The sequence below is a fragment of the Oncorhynchus keta genome, unplaced genomic scaffold (assembly GCF_023373465.1).
Source record: "Oncorhynchus keta strain PuntledgeMale-10-30-2019 unplaced genomic scaffold, Oket_V2 Un_contig_2177_pilon_pilon, whole genome shotgun sequence".
Classification (NCBI taxonomy): Eukaryota; Metazoa; Chordata; class Actinopteri; order Salmoniformes; family Salmonidae; genus Oncorhynchus; species Oncorhynchus keta.
Window position 1 is genome coordinate 520,941 of NW_026282598.1, and position 27,504 is coordinate 548,444.

Sequence of the window (27,504 nt, forward strand, 5' to 3'; positions counted from 1 at the left end):
ACACTACCGGTCAAAGGTTTTACACCTACTCATTCAAGGGTTTTTCTTTATTTTTACTATTTTCTACATTATAGAATAATAGTGAAGACAACAAAACTACAAAATAACACATATGGAATCATGTACTAACCAAAAAAGTGTTAAACAAATCAAAATATATTTTATATTTGAGATTCTTAAAATACCCCCCCCCCCACCCCCCTTTGCCTTGAAGACAGCTTTGCACAATCTTGGAATTCTATCAACCAGCTTCATGAGGTAGTCACCTGGAATTAATTTCAATTAACAGGTGTGCCTTGTTAAATGTTAATTTGTGGAATTTCTTTATTTCTTAATGTGTTTGAGCCAATCAGTTATGTTGTGACAACGTAGGGGTGGTATACAGAAGATATCCCTATTTGGTAAAAGACCAAGTCCATATTATGACAAGAACACCTCAAATAAGCAAAGAGAAACGACAGTCCATCATTACTTTAAGACATGAAGGTCAGTCAATACGGAACATTTCAAGACCTTTGAAAGATTCTTCAAGTGCAGTCGCAAAAACCATCAAGCGCTATGATGAAACTGGCTCTCATGAGGACCGCCACAGGAAAGGAAGACCCAGAGTTACCTCTGCTGCAGAGGATAAGTTCATTAGAGTTAACTGTCTCTCATGAGGACCGCCACAGGAAAGGAAGACCCAGAGTTGACCTCTGCTGCAGAGGATAACTTAATTAGTTACCAGCCTCAGAAATTCCAGCCCAAATAAATGCTTCACGCAGTTCAAGTAACAGACACATCTCAACATCAACTGTTCGGAGGAGACTGAGTGAACCCTAACCCTAACCTGAAACTGGTGGAAATATGTCCTTTGGTCTGGAGTCCAAATTTGACTTTTGTCTTTGTGAGACACTGTGTGGGTGAACGAATAATCTCCGCATGTGTGGTTCCCACCGTGAAGCATGGAGGAGGAGGTGTGATGGTGTGGGGATGCTTTGCTGGTGACACTGTCTGTGATTGATTTAGAATTCAATGCACACTTAACCAGCATGGTTACCACAGCATTCTGCAGCGATACGCCATCCCATCTGGTTTGAGGGACTATTAGTGGGACTATCATTTGTTTTTTCAACATGACAATGACCCAACACACCTCCAGGCTGTGTAAGGCTAATTTATAAAGGAGAGTGATGGAGTGCTGCATCAGATGACCTGGCCTCCACAATCACCTGACCTCAACCCAATTGAGATGGTTTGGGATGAGTCGGACAGCAGAGTGAAGGAAAAGCAGCCAACAAGTGCTCAGCATATGTTGAAAGGTATTCCAGGTGAAGCTGGTTGAGAGAATGCCAAGAGTGTGCAAAGCTGTCATCAAGGCAAAAGGGTGGCAACTTTGAAGAATCTCAAATATAAAATATATTTTGATTTGTTTAACACTTTTTTGGTTACTACATGATTCCATGTAGTAATTTGATAATTTTGTTGTCTTCACTATTATCCCACAATGTAGAAAATAGTAAAAAAAACCCTTGAATGAGTAGATGTGTCCAAACTTTTGACCAGTAGTGTATATCTTACCTATCATATGAACATCATTGTCTGACTCAAATAAGATTCTCTAATTTGAAAATATTTAAAATCGACATTTGGTGATATAAACTTTTTTTTTTAAAGTTGCATGTTTCAATTGTAATTGCTTCTGTCATGAAAATGCCTTTAGTTTTCCATGTGGACCAACAAGTGAAAGGACTGTTCCTTAGTGCATTTAACTACATGTCACAAGTAAAAACCCTGGGTGGTGAGCTGATACAAGTCCATGTCTCAGACTCAGGAAGGTTAAAACCACCCTCAGACTCAGGAAGGTTGAAACCATCCTCAGACTCAGGAAGGCTAAAACCACCCTCAGACTCAGGAAGGTTAAAACCACCCTCAGACTCAGGAAGGTTAAAACCACCCTCAGACTCAGGAAGGCTAAAACCACCCTCAGACTCAGGAAGGTTAAAACCACCCTCAGACTCAGGAAGGTTAAAACCACCCTCAGACTCAGGAAGGTTAAAACCACCCTCAGATTCAGGAAGGTTAAAACCACCCTCAGACTCAGGAAGGTTGAAACTACCCTCAGACTCAGGAAGGTTAAAACCACCCTCAGACTCAGGAAGGTTAAAACCACCCTCAGACTCAGGAAGGTTGAAACCACCCTCAGACTCAAGAAGGTTGAAACCACCCTCAGACTCAGGAAGGTTGAAACCACCCTCAGACTCAGGAAGGTTAAAACCACCCTCAGAATCAGGAAGGTTAAAACCACCCTCAGACTCAGGAAGGTTGAAACCACCCTCAGACTCAGGAAGGTTGAAACCACCCTCAGACTCAGGAAGGTTAAAACCACCCTCAGAATCAGGAAGGTTAAAACCACCCCCAGACTCAGGAAGGTTGAAACCACCCTCAGACTCAGGAAGGTCTGAAACGTTCCTTTTTATTCTATACATTCTATTTGCCCATATAAAGTCATAACAGACGGAGGATACTTATTTAAAGGATTTCTACAGTGGGGTGATTGATGTCACCCAGGATGATGTATGTTAACTTTATAGGGTGGTCAGTACTCCCACAGTGTTGCATTGTCCAACCCCTCAGCGTTGGCCTTAAGAACCCCAGCGTGGTCTCCTTTAAGGTACCGCCCCCCCGGCGCTCGCACCGCCATCTTGTTGTAGTCACACAGCTCAAACAGGAAGTAGGTGGGCGTGTCCCCGCTGCACACCACTGCGGACTCCTCCCCCACGCACCAGAACTTCCCTTGTGAATCTAGAGAGGAGGGAGAACAGAGATTTATTGTAAATTATACCAAAACATGAGCAACACCTTCCTAATATTGAGTTGCATCCCCTTTTTGTTCTCAGAACAGCCTCAATTTGGAGAGGCAGTTCGTTCCCCTGTGGAGTGGTTTTTAGCCCGAGCAGTAGGAGGGGACATGGAGCGATGGAGAGGCAGATCGTTCCCCCTGTGGAGTGGTTTTTAGCCCGAGCAGTAGGAGGGGACATGGAGCGATGGAGAGGCAGATCGTTCCCCCTGTGGAGTGGTTTTTAGCCCGAGCAGTAGGAGGGGACATGGAGCGATGGAGAGGCAGATCGTTCCCCCTGTGGAGTGGTTTTTAGCCCGAGCAGTAGGAGGGGACATGGAGCGATGGAGAGGCAGATCGTTCCCCCTGTGAGGGGAGTGGTTTTTAGCCCGAGCAGTAGGAGGGGACATGGAGCGATGGAGAGGCAGATCGTTCCCCTGTGAGGGAGGAGTGGTTTTTAACCCGAGCAGTAGGAGGGGACATGGAGCGATGGAGAGGCAGATCGTTCCCCTAGGAGGGGACATGGAGCGATGGAGTGAGGGTGGTGGTTTTAACCCGAGCAGTAGGAGGGGACATGGAGCGATGGAGAGGCAGATCGTTCCCCTGTGAGGGAGGAGTGGTTTTTAGCCCGAGCAGTAGGAGGGGACATGGAGCGATGGAGAGGCAGATCGTTCCCCTGTGGAGTGGTTTTTAGCCCGAGCAGTAGGAGGGGACATGGAGCGATGGAGAGGCAGATCGTTCCCCCTGTGAGGGGAGTGGTTTTTAGCCCGAGCAGTAGGAGGGGACATGGAGCGATGGAGAGGCAGATCGTTCCCCCTGTGGAGTGGTTTTTAACCCGAGCAGTAGGAGGGGACATGGAGCGATGGAGAGGCAGATCGTTCCCCTGTGGAGTGGTTTTTAACCCGAGCAGTAGGAGGGGACATGGAGTGGTCGTTTTAGTGGCCCGAGCAGTAGGAGGGGACATGGAGCGATGGAGAGGCAGATCGTTCCCCCTGAGGGAGGAGTGGTTTTAGCCCGAGCAGTAGGAGGACATGGACATGGAGTTCCCCGATGGAGAGGGGACAGATCGTTCCCCCTGTGAGGGAGGAGTGGTTTTTAACCCGAGCAGTAGGAGGGGACATGGAGCGATGGAGAGGCAGATCGTTCCCCCTGTGGAGGGAGGAGTGGTTTTTAGCCCGAGCAGTAGGAGGGGACATGGAGCGATGGAGAGGCAGATCGTTCCCCTGTGGAGTGGTTTTTAACCCGAGCAGTAGGAGGGGACATGGAGCGATGGAGAGGCAGATCGTTCCCCCTGTGAGGGAGGAGTGGTTTTAGCCCGAGCAGTAGGAGGGGACATGGAGCGATGGAGAGGCAGATCGTTCCCCTGTGAGGGAGGAGTGGTTTTTAGCCCGAGCAGTAGGAGGGGACATGGAGCGATGGAGAGGCAGATCGTTCCCCTGTGAGGGAGGAGTGGTTTTTAGCCCGAGCAGTAGGAGGGGACATGGAGCGATGGAGAGGCAGATCGTTCCCCTGTGGAGTGGTTTTTAGCCCGAGCAGTAGGAGGGGACATGGAGCGATGGAGAGGCAGATCGTTCCCCTGTGGAGTGGTTTTTAGCCCGAGCAGTAGGAGGGGACATGGAGCGATGGAGAGGCAGATCGTTCCCCTGTGAGGGAGGAGTGGTTTTTAGCCCGAGCAGTAGGAGGGGACATGGAGCGATGGAGAGGCAGATCGTTCCCCGTTTTTCCCCCTGTGAGGGAGGAGTGGTTTTTAGCCCGAGCAGTAGGAGGGGACATGGAGCGATGGAGAGGCAGATCGTTCCCCCTGTGAGGGAGGAGTGGTTTTTAGCCCGAGCAGTAGGAGGGGACATGGAGCGATGGAGAGGCAGATCGTTCCCCCTGTGAGGGAGTGGTTTTAGCCCGAGCAGTAGGAGGGGACATGGAGCGATGGAGAGGCAGATCGTTCCCCCTGTGAGGGAGGAGTGGTTTTTAGCCCGAGCAGTAGGAGGGGACATGGAGCGATGGAGAGGCAGATCGTTCCCCCTGAGGAGTGGTTTTTAGCCCGAGCAGTAGGAGGGGACATGGAGCGATGGAGAGGCAGATCGTTCCCCCTGTGAGGGAGGAGTGGTTTTTAGCCCGAGCAGTAGGAGGGGACATGGAGCGATGGAGAGGCAGATCGTTCCCCTGTGGAGCCCGAGCAGTAGGAGGGGACATGGAGCGATGGAGAGGCAGATCGTTCCCCTGTGGAGTGGTTTTTAGCCCGAGCAGTAGGAGGGGACATGGAGCGATGGAGAGGCAGATCGTTCCCCTGTGAGGAGTGGTTTTTAGCCCGAGCAGTAGGAGGGGACATGGAGCGATGGAGAGGCAGATCGTTCCCCCTGGGGGTTTTAGCCCGAGCAGTAGGAGGGGACATGGAGCGATGGAGAGGCAGATCGTTCCCCCTGTGAGGGAGGAGTGGTTTTTAGCCCGAGCAGTAGGAGGGGACATGGAGCGATGGAGAGGCAGATCGTTCCCCCTGTGAGGGAGGAGTGGTTTTTAGCCCGAGCAGTAGGAGGGGACATGGAGCGATGGAGAGGCAGATCGTTCCCCCTGTGAGGGAGGAGTGGTTTTTAGCCCGAGCAGTAGGAGGGGACATGGAGCGATGGAGAGGCAGATCGTTCCCCCTGTGAGGGAGGAGTGGTTTTTAGCCCGAGCAGTAGGAGGGGACATGGAGCGATGGAGAGGCAGATCGTTCCCCTGTGAGGGAGGAGTGGTTTTTAGCCCGAGCAGTAGGAGGGGACATGGAGCGATGGAGAGGCAGATCGTTCCCCTGTGAGGGAGGAGTGGTTTTTAACCCGAGCAGTAGGAGGGGACATGGAGCGATGGAGAGGCAGATCGTTCCCCTGTGGAGTGGTTTTTAGCCCGAGCAGTAGGAGGGGACATGGAGCGATGGAGAGGCAGATCGTTCCCCCTGTGAGGGAGGAGTGGTTTTTAACCCGAGCAGTAGGAGGGGACATGGAGCGATGGAGAGGCAGATCGTTCCCCTGTGAACCCGGGGAGGAGTGGTTTTAGCCCGAGCAGTAGGAGGGGACATGGAGCGATGGAGAGGCAGATCGTTCCCCTGTGGGAGTGGTTTTTAACCCGAGCAGTAGGAGGGGACATGGAGCGATGGAGAGGCAGATCGTTCCCCTGTGAGGGAGGAGTGGTTTTTAACCCGAGCAGTAGGAGGGGACATGGAGCGATGGAGAGGCAGATCGTTCCCCTGTGAGGGAGGAGTGGTTTTTAGCCCGAGCAGTAGGAGGGGACATGGAGCGATGGAGAGGCAGATCGTTCCCCTGTGGAGTGGTTTTAGCCCGAGCAGTAGGAGGGGACATGGAGCGATGGAGAGGCAGATCGTTCCCCTGTGAGGGGGAGGAGTGGTTTTTAGCCCGAGCAGTAGGAGGGGACATGGAGCGATGGAGAGGCAGATCGTTCCCCTGTGAGGGAGGAGTGGTTTTTAGCCCGAGCAGTAGGAGGGGACATGGAGCGATGGAGAGGCAGATCGTTCCCCTGTGAGGGAGGAGTGGTTTTTAGCCCGAGCAGTAGGAGGGGACATGGAGCGATGGAGAGGCAGATCGTTTTCCCCCTGTGATGGGAGGCAGAGTTCCCCCTGGTTTTTAGCCCGAGCAGTAGGAGGGGACATGGAGCGATGGAGAGGCAGATCGTTCCCCCTGTGAGGAGTGGTTTTAACCCGAGCAGTAGGAGGGGACATGGAGCGATGGAGAGGCAGATCGTTCCCCCTGAGGAGTGGTTTTTAACCCGAGCAGTAGGAGGGGACATGGAGCGATGGAGAGGCAGATCCCCTGTGAGGGAGGAGTGGTTTTAGCCCCCTGTGGAGGGAGGAGTGGTTTTTAGCCCGAGCAGTAGGAGGGGACATGGAGCGATGGAGAGGCAGATCGTTCCCCTGTGAGGGAGTGGTTTTTACCCGAGCAGTAGGAGGGGACATTGGAGAGGCAGATCGTTCCCTGTGAGGGAGGAGTGGAGCAGTAGGAGGGGACATGGAGCGATGGAGAGGCAGATCGTTCCCCCCTGTGGTTTTAGCCCGAGCAGTAGGAGGGGACATGGAGGATGGAGAGGCAGATTTTCCCCTGAGCAGTAGGAGTAGGAGGGGACATGGAGCGATGGAGAGGCAGATCGTTTTTCCCCTGTGGAGCGATGGAGGCAGTGGTTTTAGCCCGAGCAGTAGGAGGGGACATGGAGCGATGGAGAGGCAGATCGTTCCCCCTGTGAGGGAGGAGTGGTTTTAGCCCGAGCAGTAGGAGGGGACATGGAGCGATGGAGAGGCAGATCGTTCCCCTGTGAGGAGGAGTGGTTTTTAACCCGAGCAGTAGGAGGGGACATGGAGTTCCCCCGTTTTGGAGAGGCAGATCGTTCCCCTGTGGAGTGGTTTTTAGCCCGAGCAGTAGGAGGGGACATGGAGGCGATGGGGAGGCAGATCGTTCCCCTGTGAGGGAGGAGTGGTTTTTAGGCTTGGTGGCAGTAGGAGGGGACGGATGGAGGCGATGTCTGTACCTCGGAGGCAGATCCCGTTCCCCCTGTGGAGTCCTGTCGGAGGTGGTTGTACCTCGGAGGCAGTAGGAGGGGACATGGACCCTGGAGAGGTGTGTCTGTACCTCTGTGAGGCTGTAGAAAAGACCCTGTGTAGGTGTGTCTGTACCCCGGAGGCTGAGGCCCCGTCTGACCCTGTGTAGGTGGTCTGTACATGGATGGAGACCCTGTGGAGAGTGTGTCTGAGAGGCAGGGGACATCCGTCGACCCTGTGTAGGTGTGTCTTACCCGGAGGCTGTAGGCCCGTAGGTGTGTCTGACATGGAGGTGTGTCATCTGTACCTGAGGCTGAGGCTCCCGTCTGACCCTGTGTAGGTGTGTCTTACCTCTGGAGGCTGTAGGCTCCGTCGGACCCTGTGTAGGTGTGTCTGTACCTCGGAGGCTGTAGGCCCGTCGGACCCTGTGTCGGTGTGTCCCTCGGAGGCTGTAGGTGACCCTGTGTAGGTGACTCTGTCTGTACCTCGGAGGCTGTAGGCTCCGTCGGACCCTGTGTAGGTGTGTCTGTAGGCTCCGCTCTGACCCTGTGTAGGTGTGTCTGTGCCTCGGAGGCTGTAGGCTCCGTCAGACCCTGTGTAGGTGTGTCTGTACCTCGGAGGCTGTAGGCTCCGTCAGACCCTGTGTTGGTGTGTCTGTACCTCGGAGGCTGTAGGCCCCTTCGGACCCTGTGTAGGTGTGTCTGTACCTCGGAGGCTGTAGGCTCCGTCGGACCCTGTGTAGGTGTGTCTGTACCTCGGAGGCTGTAGGCTCCGTCAGACCCTGTGTAGGTGTGTCTGTACCTCGGAGGCTGTAGGCTCCGTCGGAGGCTGTAGGTGTGTCTGTACCTCGGAGGCTGTAGGCTCCGTCAGACCCTGTGTAGGTGTGTCTGTAGGCCCCGTCGGACCCTGTGTAGTTGTGTCTGTACCTCGGAGGCTGTAGGCCCCTTCGGACCCTGTGTAGGTGTGTCTGTACCTCGGAGGCTGTAGGCTCCGTCGAACCCTGTGTAGGTGTGTCTGTACCTCCGAGGCTGTAGGCCCCTTCGGACCCTGTGTAGGTGTGTCTGTACCTCGGAGGCTGTAGGCTCCGTCGGACCCTGTGTAGGTGTGTCTGTACCTCGGAGGCTGTAGGCCCTGTGTAGGTGTGTCTGTACCTCGGAGGCTGTAGGCTCCGTCGGACCCTGTGTAGGTGTGTCTGTACCTCGGAGGCTGTAGGCTCCGTCAGACCCTGTGTAGGTGTGTCTGTACCTCGGAGGCTGTAGGCTCCGTCGGACCCTGTGTAGGTGTGTCTGTTTACCTCGGAGGCTGTAGGCTCCGTCGGACCCTGTGTAGGTGTGTCTGTACCTCGGAGGCTGTAGGCTCCGTCGGACCCTGTGTAGGTGTGTCTGTACCTCGGAGGCTGTAGGCTCCGTCTGACCCTGTGTAGGTGTGTCTGTACCTCGGAGGCTGTAGGCTCCGTCAGACCCTGTGTAGGTGTGTCTGTTTACCTCGGAGGCTGTAGGCTCCGTCTTTAAACTCCAGCTGGAAGACGTCGTAGGAGGAGCGGTTAGAATCCAGCGTTCCCGTGCCAACCTTACGACAGCCAATGAAACCGTGTTCTCCACGGAGGACTATGATTGGCCGATTGATCAGCTTCATCAGGAACTGCTCCGCCTCCCCTGGAGACAAAACAAGGAAACGGATCAAACACGGATTGATTAGCTGATCGTTTGATAAGTTAATGAATAGGTTTCTGTCTCGATCAGTTAGTTGATTGATTAGCTGATCGTTTGATAAGATAATGAATAGGTTTCTGTTACGATCAGTTAGTTGATTGATTAGCTGATCGTTTGATAAGTTAATGAATAGGTTTCTGTTACGATCAGTTAGTTGATTGATTAGCTGATCGTTTGCTAAGTTAATGAATAGGTTTCTGTCTCGATCAGTTAGTTGATTGATTAGCTGATCGTTTGATAAGTTAATGAATAGGTTTCTGTCTCGATCAGTTAGTTGATTGATTAGCTGATCGTTTGATAAGTTAATGAATAGGTTTCTGTCTCGATCAGTTAGTTGATTGATTAGCTGATCGTTTGCTAAGTTAATGAATAGGTTTCTGTCTCGATCAGTTAGTTGATTGATTAGCTGATCGTTTGATAAGTTAATGAATAGGTTTCTGTCTCGATCAGTTAGTTGATTGATCAGCTGATCGTTTGATAAGTTAATGAATAGGTTTCTGTCTCGATCAGTTAGTTGATTGATTAATTGACAGATATTTCAGTTACAGCACGTATCGTCACGGTTACGGTAACGGTATCCACGGTGACAGACTAACCTGCGTTGTCGACGGTAGCAGCTAGCTGTCCGTTCCTCTTGGCAGCAACGTATTTCCCATTAGAGGCTTTGAGAGAAACCTTCCCCTCACACCACTCCAGATCAAAATGACTGTTAGATGACCTACACACACACACACACACACACACACACACACACACACACACACACACACACACACACACACACACACACACACACACACACACACACACACACACACACACAGAGAGACACACACACACACACACACAGCAACGTATTTCCCATTAGAGGCTTTGAGAGAAACCTTCCCCTCACACCACTCCAGATCAAAATGACTGTTAGATGACCTACACACACACACACACACACACACACACACACACACACACACACACACACACACACACACACACACACACACACACACACACACACACACACACACAGTTAAAATAACATATTTTGTTAAGAGGTTCTGAGTTGCAAGTAGAGTGTGTAGTGTGTATAGTGTGTATAGTGTGTATAGTGTGTATAGTGTGCATAGTGTGTATAGTGTGTATAGTGTGTGTGTAGTGTATAGTGTGTATAGTGTGTAGTGTATAGTGTGTATAGTGTGTATAGTGTCTTTAGTGTGTAGTGTATAGTGTGTATAGTGTGTAGTGTATAGTGTAGTGTATAGTGTGTATAGTGTGTATAGTGTGTATAGTAGTGTGTGTGTAGTGTATAGTGTGTGTATAGTGTGTATAGTGTGTAGTGTATAGTGTGTGTAGTGTGTAGTGTGTGTAGTGTATAGTGTGTAGTGTGTGTAGTGTGTATAGTGTGTGTAGTGTGTAGTGTGTGTGTGTATAGTGTGTATAGTGTGTATAGTGTGTATAGTGTGTATAGTGTGTATAGTGTGTGTAGTGTATAGTGTATAGTGTGTGTAGTGTATAGTGTGTATAGTGTGTGTAGTGTATAGTGTGTGTGTGTATAGTGTATAGTGTGTAGTGTGTATAGTGTGTATAGTGTGTGTAGTGTGTATAGTGTGTATAGTGTGTGTATAGTGTGTATAGTGTGTATAGTAGTGTGTAGTGTGTGTAGTGTGTATAGTGTGTATAGTGTGTATAGTGTGTATAGTGTGTGTAGTGTATAGTGTGTATAGTGTGTGTAGTGTATAGTGTGTGTAGTGTGTGTAGTGTATAGTGTGTATAGTGTGTAGTGTGTAGTGTGTATAGTGTGTATATAGTGTGTGTAGTGTGTATAGTGTGTATAGTGTGTGTAGTGTATAGTGTGTAGTGTGTGTAGTGTGTATAGTGTGTATAGTGTGTGTAGTGTGTAGTGTGTAGTGTGTAGTGTGTATAGTGTGTATAGTGTGTATAGTGTGTATAGTGTGTATAGTGTGTGTAGTGTATAGTGTGTAGTGTGTATAGTGTGTAGTGTGTGTAGTGTGTAGTGTGTGTAGTGTGTAGTGTGTATAGTGTGTATAGTGTGTGTAGTGTGTAGTGTGTATAGTGTGTATAGTGTGTGTAGTGTATAGTGTGTAGTGTGTGTAGTGTGTATAGTGTGTATAGTGTGTATAGTGTGTGTAGTGTGTAGTGTGTAGTGTGTATAGTGTGTATAGTGTGTATAGTGTGTGTAGTGTGTATAGTGTGTATAGTGTGTGTAGTGTATAGTGTGTGTAGTGTGTATAGTGTGTATAGTGTGTATAGTGTGTAGTAGTGTATAGTGTATATAGTGTGTATAGTGTATAGTGTATATAGTGTATAGTGTATATAGTGTATAGTGTGTATATAGTGTATAGTGTGTATAGTGTGTATAGTGTGTAGTGTGTATAGTGTATATAGTGTGTATAGTGTATAGTGTATATAGTGTATAGTGTATATAGTGTGTATAGTGTATATAGTGTATAGTGTGTAGTGTGTATAGTGTGTATAGTGTGTATAGTGTATATAGTGTATAGTGTGTATAGTGTGTATAGTGTGTATAGTGTGTATAGTGTGTATAGTGTATATAGTGTGTATAGTGTATATAGTGTATAGTGTGTATAGTGTGTATAGTGTATAGTGTATATAGTGTATAGTGTATAGTGTGTATAGTGTGTATAGTGTGTATAGTGTGTATAGTGTGTATAGTGTGTATAGTGTATAGTGTGTATAGTGTATATAGTGTGTGTAGTGTATATAGTGTGTATAGTGTATAGTGTGTATAGTGTGTGTAGTGTATAGTGTATAGTGTGTATAGTGTGTATAGTGTATAGTGTGTATAGTGTGTATAGTGTGTATAGTGTGTATAGTGTATAGTGTATAGTGTGTATAGTGTGTATAGTGTGTAGTGTGTATAGTGTATAGTGTGTATAGTGTGTATAGTGTATAGTGTGTATAGTGTATATAGTGTGTGTAGTGTATATAGTGTGTATAGTGTATAGTGTGTAGTGTGTATAGTGTGTAGTGTGTATAGTGTATATAGTGTATATAGTGTATAGTGTATATAGTGTGTAGTGTATATAGTGTGTAGTGTGTATAGTGTATATAGTGTATATAGTGTATAGTGTATAGTGTGTATAGTGTGTGTAGTGTGTATAGTGTATAGTGTGTAGTGTGTATAGTGTATATAGTGTATATAGTGTGTATAGTGTGTATAGTGTGTGTAGTGTGTATAGTGTGTAGTGTATAGTGTATAGTGTGTATAGTGTGTGTAGTGTGTATAGTGTGTAGTGTATAGTGTATAGTGTGTAGTGTGTATAGTGTATATAGTGTATATAGTGTATAGTGTATAGTGTGTATAGTGTGTATAGTGTGTGTAGTGTATAGTGTGTATAGTGTGTATAGTGTGTATAGTGTGTAGTGTGTATAGTGTATATAGTGTGTATAGTGTGTATAGTGTGTGTAGTGTGTATAGTGTGTGTAGTGTGTATAGTGTGTATAGTGTGTATAGCGTGTATAGTGTATATAGTGTGTAGTGTGTATAGTGTGTAGTGTATATAGTGTGTATAGTGTGTATAGTGTATATAGTGTATATAGTGTGTATAGTGTGTATAGTGTATAGTGTGTATAGTGTATATAGTGTATAGTGTGTCTAGTGTGTATAGTGTGTATAGTGTGTATAGTGTGTATAGTGTATAGTGTATAGTGTGTAGTGTGTATATAGTATATAGTGTGTGTAGTGTGTATAGTGTGTAGTGTGTATAGTGTGTATAGTGTGTATAGTGTGTATAGTGTATAGTGTGTAGTGTGTATATAGTATATAGTGTGTATAGTGTGTATAGTGTATAGTGTGTATAGTGTATATAGTGTATAGTGTGTCTAGTGTGTATAGTGTGTATAGTGTGTATAGTGTGTATAGTGTATAGTGTATAGTGTGTAGTGTGTATATAGTATATAGTGTGTGTAGTGTGTATAGTGTGTAGTGTGTATAGTGTGTATAGTGTGTATAGTGTGTATAGTGTGTATATAGTATATAGTGTGTATAGTGTGTAGTGTGTATAGTGTATATAGTGTATATAGTGTATAGTGTATAGTGTGTATAGTGTGTATAGTGTGTGTAGTGTGTATAGTGTGTAGTGTATAGTGTATAGTGTGTATAGTGTGTGTAGTGTGTATAGTGTGTATATAGTGTATAGTGTGTAGTGTGTATAGTGTATATAGTGTATATAGTGTATAGTGTATAGTGTGTATAGTGTGTATAGTGTGTGTAGTGTGTAGTGTGTATAGTGTATATAGTGTGTATAGTGTGTATAGTGTGTGTAGTGTGTATAGTGTGTGTAGTGTGTATAGTGTGTATAGTGTGTATAGCGTGTATAGTGTATATAGTGTGTAGTGTGTATAGTGTGTAGTGTATATAGTGTGTATAGTGTGTATAGTGTATATAGTGTGTATAGTGTGTATAGTGTATATAGTGTATAGTGTGTAGTGTGTATAGTGTATATAGTGTATAGTGTGTATAGTGTGTATAGTGTGTATAGTGTGTATAGTGTATATAGTGTATAGTGTGTATAGTGTGTATAGTGTGTATAGTGTGTATAGTGTGTAGTGTGTATAGTGTGTATAGTGTGTATAGTGTGTATAGTGTGTATAGTGTGTATAGTGTATAGTGTATAGTGTGTAGTGTGTATATAGTATATAGTGTGTGTAGTGTGTATAGTGTGTAGTGTGTATAGTGTGTATAGTGTGTATAGTGTGTAGTGTGTATAGTGTGTATAGTGTGTATAGTGTGTATAGTGTATATAGTGTGTATAGTGTGTATAGTGTATAGTGTATAGTGTGTATAGTGTGTAGTGTATAGTGTGTATAGTGTGTATAGTGTGTATAGTGTGTATAGTGTGTGTAGTGTGTATAGTGTGTAGTGTGTATAGTGTGTAGTGTGTGTATAGTGTATAGTGTATAGTGTGTGTAGTGTGTATAGTGTGTATAGTGTGTATAGTGTGTGTAGTGTGTATAGTGTGTAGTGTGTGTAGTGTGTGTAGTGTATATAGTGTGTGTAGTGTATATAGTGTATAGTGTATATAGTGTGTATAGTGTGTATAGTGTGTATAGTGTGTATAGTGTGTATAGTGTATTACTTAGTAGAGGCGGTACACTGCAGTCCTCCGGTGGAGGTGAGGGTCCAGTACTTCCCTGCAGCTGTGCGGAACGCACACTTCCTGTTTCCTGTCTCACGACTCATCTCCACCTGGAACACTTCCTGGTCACCCTCCTCGTCCTGATTGGCCGAAAGGTCCATGCCTGGGGTCAGGGGTAGGGGTCACAGAGATCATACAGGGTTAATTGTGAACAATGTTTTGTGAAACAAGGAATTATTTAGGATTGAGTTTCAATCAACATGCCGTCTATACTAGTCGATCCCTCACTAATACCCAACATATATTAGATATACAGTACCAGTCTAGTAGATCACTCACTATTACCCAAAAAATATTAGATATACAGTACCAGTCTAGTAGATCACTATTAACCAACATATATTAGATATACAGTACCAGTCTAGTAGATCACTATTAACCAACATATATTAGATATACAGTACCAGTCTAGTAGATCACTAATACCCAATATATATTATATATACAGTACCAGTCTATACTAGTAGATCACTCACTAATACCCAACATATATTAGATATACAGTACCAGTCTATACTAGTAGATCACTAATACCCAACATATATTAGATATACAGTACCAGTCTATACTAGTAGATCACTCACTAATACCCAACATATATTAGATATACAGTACCAGTCTAAACTAGTAGATCACTCACTAATACCCAACATATATTAGATATACAGTACCAGTCTATACTAGTAGATCACTAATACCCAACATATATTAGATATACAGTACCAGTCTACACTAGTAGATCACTCACTAATACCCAACATATATTAGATATACAGTACCAGTCTATACTAGTAGATCACTAATACCCAACATATATTAGATATACAGTACCAGTCTATACTAGTAGATCACTAATACCCAACATATATTATATACAGTACCAGTCTATACTAGTAGATCACTAATACCCAACATATATTATATATACAGTACCAGTCTAGTAGATCACTAATACCCAACATATATTAGATATACAGTACCAGTCTATACTAGTAGATCACTCACTAATACCCAAAATATATTAGATATACAGTACCAGTCTATACTAGTAGATCACTCACTATTACCCAACATATATTATATATACAGTACCAGTCTATACTAGTAGATCACTAATACCCAACATATATTAAGGTCCATGCCTGGGGTCAGGGGTAGGGGTCACAAAGATCATACAGGGTTAATTGTGAACAATGTTTTGTGAAACAAGGAATTATTTAGGATTGAGTTTCAATCAACATGCCGTCTATACTAGTCGATCCCTCACTAATACCCAACATATATTAGATATACAGTACCAGTCTAGTAGATCACTCACTATTACCCAAAAAATATTAGATATACAGTACCAGTCTAGTAGATCACGATTAACCAACATATATTAGATATACAGTACCAGTCTAGTAGATCACTAATACCCAATATATATTATATATACAGTACCAGTCTATACTAGTAGATCACTCACTAATACCCAACATATATTAGATATACAGTACCAGTCTATACTAGTAGATCACTAATACCCAACATATATTAGATATACAGTACCAGTCTATACTAGTAGATCACTCACTAATACCCAACATATATTAGATATACAGTACCAGTCTAAACTAGTAGATCACTCACTAATACCCAACATATATTAGATATACAGTACCAGTCTACACTAGTAGATCACTCACTAATACCCAACATATATTAGATATACAGTACCAGTCTATACTAGTAGATCACTAATACCCAACATATATTAGATATACAGTACCAGTCTATACTAGTAGATCACTAATACCCAACATATATTATATACAGTACCAGTCTATACTAGTAGATCACTAATACCCAACATATATTATATATACAGTACCAGTCTAGTAGATCACTAATACCCAACATATATTAGATATACAGTACCAGTCTATACTAGTAGATCACTCACTAATACCCAAAATATATTAGATATACAGTACCAGTCTATACTAGTAGATCACTCACTATTACCCAACATATATTATATATACAGTACCAGTCTATACTAGTAGATCACTAATACCCAACATATATTATATATACAGTACCAGTCTATACTAGTAGATCACTAATACCCAACATATATTAGATATACAGTACCAGTCTACACTAGTAGATCACTCACTAATACCCAACATATATTAGATATACAGTACCAGTCTATACTAGTAGATCACTAATACCCAACATATATTAGATATACAGTACCAGTCTATACTAGTAGATCACTAATACCCAACATATATTAGATATACAGTACCAGTCTACACTAGTAGATCACTCACTAATACCCAACATATATTAGATATACAGTACCAGTCTATACTAGTAGATCACTAATACCCAACATATATTAGATATACAGTACCAGTCTATACTAGTAGATCACTAATACCCAACATATATTATATACAGTACCAGTCTATACTAGTAGATCACTAATACCCAACATATATTATATATACAGTACCAGTCTAGTAGATCACTAATACCCAACATATATTAGATATACAGTACCAGTCTATACTAGTAGATCACTCACTAATACCCAAAATATATTAGATATACAGTACCAGTCTATACTAGTAGATCACTCACTATTACCCAACATATATTATATATACAGTACCAGTCTATACTAGTAGATCACTAATACCCAACATATATTATATATACAGTACCAGTCTATACTAGTAGATCACTAATACCCAACATATATTAGATATACAGTACCAGTCTACACTAGTAGATCACTCACTAATACCCAACATATATTAGATATACAGTACCAGTCTATACTAGTAGATCACTAATACCCAACATATATTAGATATACAGTACCAGTCTATACTAGTAGATCACTAATACCCAACATATATTAGATATACAGTACCAGTCTACACTAGTAGATCACTCACTAATACCCAACATATATTAGATATACAGTACCAGTCTATACTAGTAGATCACTAATACCCAACATATATTAGATATACAGTACCAGTCTATACTAGTAGATCACTAATACCCAACATATATTATATACAGTACCAGTCTATACTAGTAGATCACTAATACCCAACATATATTATATATACAGTACCAGTCTAGTAGATCACTAATACCCAACATATATTAGATATACAGTACCAGTCTATACTAGTAGATCACTCACTAATACCCAAAATATATTAGATATACAGTACCAGTCTATACTAGTAGATCACTCACTATTACCCAACATATATTATATATACAGTACCAGTCTATACTAGTAGATCACTAATACCCAACATATATTAAGGTCCATGCCTGGGGTCAGGGGTAGGGGTCACAGAGATCATACAGGGTTAATTGTGAACAATGTTTTGTGAAACAAGGAATTATTTAGGATTGAGTTTCAATCAACATGCCGTCTATACTAGTCGATCCCTCACTAATACCCAACATATATTAGATATACAGTACCAGTCTAGTAGATCACTCACTATTACCCCAAAAATATTAGATATACAGTACCAGTCTAGTAGATCACTATTAACCAACATATATTAGATATACAGTACCAGTCTAGTAGATCACTATTAACCAACATATATTAGATATACAGTACCAGTCTAGTAGATCACTAATACCCAATATATATTATATATACAGTACCAGTCTATACTAGTAGATCACTCACTAATACCCAACATATATTAGATATACAGTACCAGTCTATACTAGTAGATCACTAATACCCAACATATATTAGATATACAGTACCAGTCTATACTAGTAGATCACTCACTAATACCCAACATATATTAGATATACAGTACCAGTCTAAACTAGTAGATCACTCACTAATACCCAACATATATTAGATATACAGTACCAGTCTACACTAGTAGATCACTAATACCCAACATATATTAGATATACAGTACCAGTCTATACTAGTAGATCACTAATACCCAACATATATTATATACAGTACCAGTCTATACTAGTAGATCACTAATACCCAACATATATTATATATACAGTACCAGTTTAGTAGATCACTAATACCCAACATATATTAGATATACAGTACCAGTCTATACTAGTAGATCACTCACTAATACCCAAAATATATTAGATATACAGTACCAGTCTATACTAGTAGATCACTCACTATTACCCAACATATATTATATATACAGTACCAGTCTATACTAGTAGATCACTAATACCCAACATATATTATATATACAGTACCAGTCTATACTAGTAGATCACTAATACCCAACATATATTAGATATACAGTACCAGTCTATACTAGTAGATCACTAATACCCAACATATATTATATACAGTACCAGTCTAGTAGATCACTAATACCCACCATATATTATATATAAAGTACCAGTCTATACTAGTAGATCACTCACTAATACCCAACATATATTATATATACAGTACCAGTCTATACTAGTAGATCACTAACAGCCAACATATATTATATATACAGTACCAGTCTAGTAGATCACTAATACCCAATATATATTAGATATACAGTACCAGTCTATACTAGTAGATCACTATTACACTACATATATTAGATATACAGTACCAGTCTATACTAGTAGATCACTATTACCCAAAATATATTAGATATACAGTACCAGTCTAGTAGATCACTCACTATTACCCAAAATATATTATATATACAGTACCAGTCTATACTAGTAGATCACTCACTATTACCCAACATATATTATATATACAGTACCAGTCTATACTAGTAGATCACTAATACCCAACATATATTATATATACAGTACCAGTCTATACTAGTAGATCACTAATACCCAACATATATTAGATATACAGTACCAGTCTATACTAGTAGATCACTAATACCCAACATATATTATATACAGTACCAGTCTATACTAGTAGATCACTAATACCCAACATATATTATATATACAGTACCAGTCTAGTAGATCACTAATACCCAACATATATTAGATATACAGTACCAGTCTATACTAGTAGATCACTAATACCCAACATATATTATATATACAGTACCAGTCTATACTAGTAGATCACTAATACCCAACATATATTAGATATACAGTACCAGTCTATACTAGTAGTTCACTAATACCCAACATATATTATATACAGTACCAGTCTATACTAGTAGATCACTAATACCCAACATATATTATATATACAGTACCAGTCTAGTAGATCACTAATACCCAACATATATTAGATATACAGTACCAGTCTATACTAGTAGATCACTCACTAATACCCAAAATATATTATATACAGTACCAGTCTAGTAGATCACTAATACCCACCATATATTATATATAAAGTACCAGTCTATACTAGTAGATCACTCACTAATACCCAACATATATTATATATACAGTACCAGTCTATACTAGTAGATCACTAATACCCAACATATATTATATACAGTACCAGTCTAGTAGATCACTAATACCCAACATATATTATATACAGTACCAGTCTAGTAGATCACTAATACCCAACATATATTATATATACAGTACCAGTCTATACTAGTAGATCACTAATACCCAACATATATTAGATATACAGTACCAGTCTATACTAGTAGATCACTAATACCCAACATATATTATATATACAGTACCAGTCTAGTAGATCACTAATACCCAACATATATTATATATACAGTACCAGTCTATACTAGTAGATCACTCACTAATACCCAACATATATTAGATATACAGTACCAGTCTAGTAGATCACTCACTATTACCCAAAATATATTAGATATACAGTACCAGTCTATACTAGTAGATCACTCACTATTACCCAACATATATTAGATATACAGTACCAGTCTAGTAGATCACTCACTATTACCCAACATATATTAGATATACAGTACCAGTCTATACTAGTAGATCACTAATACCCAACATATATTATATACAGTACCAGTCTAGTAGATCACTAATACCCAACATATATTAGATATACAGTACCAGTCTATACTAGTAGATCACTAATACCCAACATATATTATATACAGTACCAGTCTATACTAGCAGATCACTAATACCCAACATATATTATATACAATACCAGTCTATACTAGCAGATCACTAATACCCAACATATATTATATACAGTACCAGTCTATACTAGCAGATCACTAATACCCAACATATACAGTACCAGTCTATACTAGTAGATCACTAATACCCAACATATATTATATATACAGTACCAGTCTATACTAGTAGATCACTAATACCCAACATATATTATATATACAGTACCAGTCTATACTAGTAGATCACTCACTAATACCCAACATATATTATATATACAGTACCAGTCTAGTAGATCACTAATACCTGACATATATTATATATACAGTACCAGTCTATACTAGTAGATCACTAATACCCACCATATATTATATATACCGTACCAGTCTATACTAGTAGATCACTAATACCCAACATATATTAGATATACAGTACCAGTCTAGTAGATCACTAATAGCCAACATATATTATATATACAGTACCAGTCTATACTAGTAGATCACTAATACCCAACATATATTATATATACAGTACCAGTCTATACTAGTAGATCACTAATACCCAACATATATTATATATACAGTACCAGTCTAGTAGATCACTAATACCCAACATATATTATATATACAGTACCAGTCTATACTAGTAGATCACTAATACCCACCATATATTATATATACAGTACCAGTCTATACTAGTAGATCACTAATACCCAACATATATTATATACAGTACCAGTCTAGTAGATCACTAATAGCCAACATATATTATATATACAGTACCAGTCTATACTAGTAGATCACTAATACCCACCATATATTATATATACCGTACCAGTCTATACTAGTAGATCACTAATACCCAACATATATTATATACAGTACCAGTCTAGTAGATCACTAATACCCAATATATATTATATATACAGTACCAGTCTATACTAGTAGATCACTCACTAATACCCAACATATATTATATATACAGTACCAGTCTAGTAGATCACTATTAACCAACATATATTAGATATACAGTACCAGTCTAGTAGATCACTAATACCCAACATATATTATATATACAGTACCAGTCTAGTAGATCACTAATACCCACCATATATTAGATATACAGTACCAGTCTAGTAGATCACTAATACCCAACATATATTAGATATACAGTACCAGTCTATACTAGTAGATCACTCACTAATACCCAACATATATTAGATATACAGTACCAGTCTATACTAGTAGATCACTCACTAATACCCAACATATATTAGATATACAGCACCAGTCTATACTAGTAGATCACTAATACCCACCATATATTATATATACAGTACCAGTCTAGTAGATCACTACTACCCAACATATATTATATACAGTACCAGTCTATACTAGTAGATCATCACTAATACCCAACATATATTAGATATACAGTACCAGTCTATACTAGTATATCACTCACTAATACCCAACATATATTAGATATACAGTACCAGTCTATACTAGTAGATCACTAATACCCAACATATATTATATATACAGTACCAGTCTATACTAGTAGATCACTAATACCCAACATATATTATATATACAGTACCAGTCTATACTAGTAGATCACTCACTAATACCCAACATATATTATATATACAGTACCAGTCTAGTAGATCACTAATACCCAACATATATTATATATAAAGTACCAGTCTATACTAGTAGATCACTCACTAATACCCAACATATATTATATATACAGTACCAGTCTATACTAGTAGATCACTAATACCCAACATATATTATATACAGTACCAGTCTAGTAGATCACTAATACCCAACATATATTATATACAGTACCAGTCTAGTAGATCACTAATACCCAACATATATTATATATACAGTACCAGTCTATACTAGTAGATCACTAATACCCAACATATATTAGATATACAGTACCAGTCTATACTAGTAGATCACTAATACCCAACATATATTATATATACAGTACCAGTCTAGTAGATCACTAATACCCAACATATATTATATATACAGTACCAGTCTATACTAGTAGATCACTCACTAATACCCAACATATATTAGATATACAGTACCAGTCTAGTAGATCACTCACTATTACCCAAAATATATTAGATATACAGTACCAGTCTATACTAGTAGATCACTCACTATTACCCAACATATATTAGATATACAGTACCAGTCTAGTAGATCACTCACTATTACCCAACATATATTAGATATACAGTACCAGTCTATACTAGTAGATCACTAATACCCAACATATATTATATACAGTACCAGTCTAGTAGATCACTAATACCCAACATATATTAGATATACAGTACCAGTCTATACTAGTAGATCACTAATACCCAACATATATTATATACAGTACCAGTCTATACTAGCAGATCACTAATACCCAACATATATTATATACAGTACCAGTCTATACTAGCAGATCACTAATACCCAACATATATTATATACAGTACCAGTCTATACTAGCAGATCACTAATACCCAACATATACAGTACCAGTCTATACTAGTAGATCACTAATACCCACATATATTATATATACAGTACCAGTCTATACTAGTAGATCACTAATACCCAACATATATTATATATACAGTACCAGTCTATACTAGTAGATCACTCACTAATACCCAACATATATTATATATACAGTACCAGTCTAGTAGATCACTAATACCTGACATATATTATATATACAGTACCAGTCTATACTAGTAGATCACTAATACCCACCATATATTATATATACCGTACCAGTCTATACTAGTAGATCACTAATACCCAACATATATTAGATATACAGTACCAGTCTAGTAGATCACTAATAGCCAACATATATTATATATACAGTACCAGTCTATACTAGTAGATCACTAATACCCACCATATATTATATATACCGTACCAGTCTATACTAGTAGATCACTAATACCCAACATATATTATATATACAGTACCAGTCTAGTAGATCACTAATACCCAACATATATTATATATACAGTACCAGTCTATACTAGTAGATCACTAATACCCACCATATATTATATATACCGTACCAGTCTATACTAGTAGATCACTAATACCCAACATATATTAGATATACAGTACCAGTCTAGTAGATCACTAATAGCCAACATATATTATATATACAGTACCAGTCTATACTAGTAGATCACTAATACCCACCATATATTATATATACCGTACCAGTCTATACTAGTAGATCACTAATACCCAACATATATTATATACAGTACCAGTCTAGTAGATCACTAATACCCTACATATATTATATACAGTACCAGTCTATACTAGTAGATCACTAATACCCAACATATATTATATATACAGTACCAGTCTAGTAGATCACTAATACCCAACATATATTATATATACAGTACCAGTCTATACTAGTAGATCACTAATACCCAACATATATTATATATACAGTACCAGTCTAGTAGATCACTAATACCCACCATATATTATATATACAGTACCAGTCTAGTAGATAACTAATACCCAACATATATTAGATATAGAGTACAAGTCTATACTAGTAGATCACTCACTAATACCCAACATATATTAGATATACAGTACCAGTCTATACTAGTAGATCACTCACTAATACCCAACATATATTAGATATACAGCACCAGTCTATACTAGTAGATCACTAATACCCACCATATATTATATATACAGTACCAGTCTAGTAGATCACTACTACCCAACATATATTAGATATACAGTACCAGTCTATACTAGTAGATCACTCACTAATACCCAACATATATTAGATATACAGTACCAGTCTATACTAGTATATCACTCACTAATACCCAACATATATTAGATATACAGTACCAGTCTATACTAGTAGATCACTAATACCCAACATATATTATATATACAGTACCAGTCTATACTAGTAGATCACTAATACCCAACATATATTATATATACAGTACCAGTCTATACTAGTAGATCACTCACTAATACCCAACATATATTATATATACAGTACCAGTCTAGTAGATCACTAATACCCAACATATATTATATATACAGTACCAGTCTATACTAGTAGATCACTAATACCCACCATATATTATATATACCGTACCAGTCTATACTAGTAGATCACTAATACCCAACATATATTATATACAGTACCAGTCTAGTAGATCACTAATACCCAACATATATTATATACAGTACCAGTCTATACTAGTAGATCACCAATACCCAACATATATTATATATACAGTACCAGTCTAGTAGATCACTAATACCCAACATATATTATATATACAGTACCAGTCTATACTAGTAGATCACTAATACCCAACATATATTATATATACAGTACCAGTCTAGTAGATCACTAATACACACCATATATTATATATACAGTACCAGTCTAGTAGATCACTAATACCCAACATATATTAGATATACAGTACCAGTCTATACTAGTAGATCACTCACTAATACCCAACATATATTAGATATACAGTACCAGTCTATACTAGTAGATCACTCACTAATACCCAACATATATTAGATATACAGTACCAGTCTATACTAGTAGATCACTAATACCCACCATATATTATATATACAGTACCAGTCTAGTAGATCACTAATACCCAACATATATTAGATATACAGTACCAGTCTATACTAGTAGATCACTCACTAATACCCAACATATATTAGATATACAGTACCAGTCTATACTAGTATATCACTCACTAATACCCAACATATATTAGATATACAGTACCAATCTATACTAGTAGATCACTAATACCCAACATATATTATATATACAGTACCAGTCTATACTAGTAGATCACTAATACCCAACATATATTATATATACAGTACCAGTCTATACTAGTAGATCACTCACTAATACCCAACATATATTATATATACAGTACCAGTCTAGTAGATCACTAATACCAACATATATTATATATACAGTACCAGTCTATACTAGTAGATCACTAATACCCACCATATATTATATATATCGTACCAGTCTATACTAGTAGATCACTAATACCCAACATATATTAGATATACAGTACCAGTCTAGTAGATCACTAATAGCCAACATATATTATATATACAGTACCAGTCTATACTAGTAGATCACTAATACCCACCATATATTATATATACCGTACCAGTCTATACTAGTAGATCACTAATACCCAACATATATTATATACAGTACCAGTCTAGTAGATCACTAATACCCAACATATATTAGATATACAGTACCAGTCTATACTAGTAGATCACTAATACCCAACATATATTATATATACAGTACCAGTCTAGTAGATCACTAATACCCACCATATATTATATATACAGTACCAGTCTAGTAGATCACTAATACCCAACATATATTAGATATACAGTACCAGTCTATACTAGTAGATCACTCACTAATACCCAACATATATTAGATATACAGTACCAGTCTATACTAGTAGATCACTCACTAATACCCAACATATATTATATACAGTACCAGTCTATACTAGTAGATCACTAATACCCAACATATATTATATATACAGTACCAGTCTAGTAGATCACTAATACCCAACATATATTAGATATACAGTACCAGTCTATACTAGTAGATCACTCACTAATACCCAACATATATTAGATATACAGTACCAGTCTAGTAGATCACTAATACCCAACATATATTATATATACAGTACCAGTCTATACTAGTAGATCACTCACAAATACCCAACATATATTAGATATACAGTACCAGTCTAGTAGATCACTAATAGCCAACATATATTATATATACAGTACCAGTCTACACTAGTAGATCACTAATGCCCAACATATATTATATACAGTACCAGTCTAGTAGATCACTAATACCCAACATATATTAGATATACAGTACCAGTCTATACTAGTAGATCACTAATACCCAACATATATTATATACAGTACCAGTCTAGTAGATCACTAATAGCCAACATATATTATATATACAGTACCAGTCTATACTAGTAGATCACTAATACCCACCATATATTATATATACCGTACCAGTCTATACTAGTAGATCACTAATACCCAACATATATTATATACAGTACCAGTCTAGTAGATCACTAATACCCAACATATATTATATACAGTACCAGTCTATACTAGTAGATCACTAATACCCAACATATATTATATATACAGTACCAGTCTAGTAGATCACTAATACCCAACATATATTATATATACAGTACCAGTCTATACTAGTAGATCACTAATACCCAACATATATTATATATACAGTACCAGTCTAGTAGATCACAAATACCCACCATATATTATATATACAGTACCAGTCTAGTAGATCACTAATACCCAACATATATTAGATATACAGTACCAGTCTATACTAGTAGATCACTCACTAATACCCAACATATATTAGATATACAGTACCAGTCTATACTAGTAGATCACTCACTAATACCCAACATATATTAGATATACAGTACCAGTCTATACTAGTAGATCACTAATACCCAACATATATTAGATATACAGTACCAGTCTATAATAGTAGATATCTCACTAATACCCAACATATATTATATATACAGTACCAGTCTATACTAGTAGATCACTAATACCCAACATATATTATATACAGTACCAGTCTATACTAGTAGATCACTAATACCCAACATATATTATATACAGTACCAGTCTAGTAGATCACTAATACCCAACATATATTATATATACAGTACCAGTCTATACTAGTAGATCACTAATACCCAACATATATTATATATACAGTACCAGTCTAGTAGATCACTAATACCCACCATATATTATATATACAGTACCAGTCTAGTAGATCACTAATACCCAACATATATTAGATATACAGTACCAGTCTATACTAGTAGATCACTCACTAATACCCAACATATATTAGATATACAGTACCAGTCTATACTAGTAGATCACAAATACCCAACATATATTAGATATACAGTACCAGTCTAGTAGATCACTAATAGCC

The 27,504-nt window shown here is 39.4% G+C and overlaps 1 pseudogene; it reads right to left on the reverse strand.

The window, feature by feature from the left end:
- Positions 1–202: 202 nt before the first annotated feature.
- Positions 203–27,504, reverse strand: part of LOC127921215 (fascin-like) — a 57,194-nt pseudogene continuing 29,892 nt past the window's right edge.